This window comes from Penaeus monodon, chromosome 23, assembly GCF_015228065.2.
Source record: "Penaeus monodon isolate SGIC_2016 chromosome 23, NSTDA_Pmon_1, whole genome shotgun sequence".
NCBI classification, from domain to species: Eukaryota; Metazoa; Arthropoda; class Malacostraca; order Decapoda; family Penaeidae; genus Penaeus; species Penaeus monodon.
The window spans coordinates 41434153-41434733 of NC_051408.1; the positions used below are offsets into that span (position 1 = coordinate 41434153).

General features: G+C 29.4%; 1 protein-coding gene across 1 annotated transcript in view; it reads left to right on the plus strand.

The window, feature by feature from the left end:
* LOC119588312 (junctophilin-1-like) overlaps positions 1–581 on the plus strand; it is a gene marked incomplete in the record, with an annotated part of 23032 nt that overhangs the window by 9195 nt on the left and 13256 nt on the right.

The following is a 581-nucleotide window of genomic DNA, read 5'->3' on the forward strand; positions in this document are numbered from 1 at the left end:
CATAGTTAGAATGCAAATCATTTCATAGCCTACTATTTAGAAATACTAAAAGATAACGATAAACAGAAATATGTAAATTAAGTGTAAGAAACTAAAAACCAACTTATATTCTAAAAATAATTATAAATTCACATATAAAAGTGGCTCTATCTCCGAAGCCAAAGATTGCATGCTGTATGTGAATAGTGTACATAGAACTAGGTTAAGAGAATCTCAATGATAGTATTTAACTGATTATTGTTATTATTATTGATCAATCGAATTGTTCATAATTTAGAGATATTGCCGTTAAGTCATTCCACGTTTTTTTAAGGATGTTTGAGGAAGGACTCAACTATTTTCAATTGCAGAAGCAGAATCCCTTTGTGAAAATTTAATTTCTGCTTCAAGGTATCAGCTGTTCTTGTAGGAATGTTTTGTAATCTAACAACGTCACTTTTCTTGTAATGTCCTGTAACCTAACGATCCCTGTATTTTTTTTCTTCTTTTTTTTTGCATTAAGTCCCATATTTTCGATTTATACAATTATATCTCGAGCTTTCCTTCATATCTCTATAAAATTTTGGGTTTGTTACCTTCTC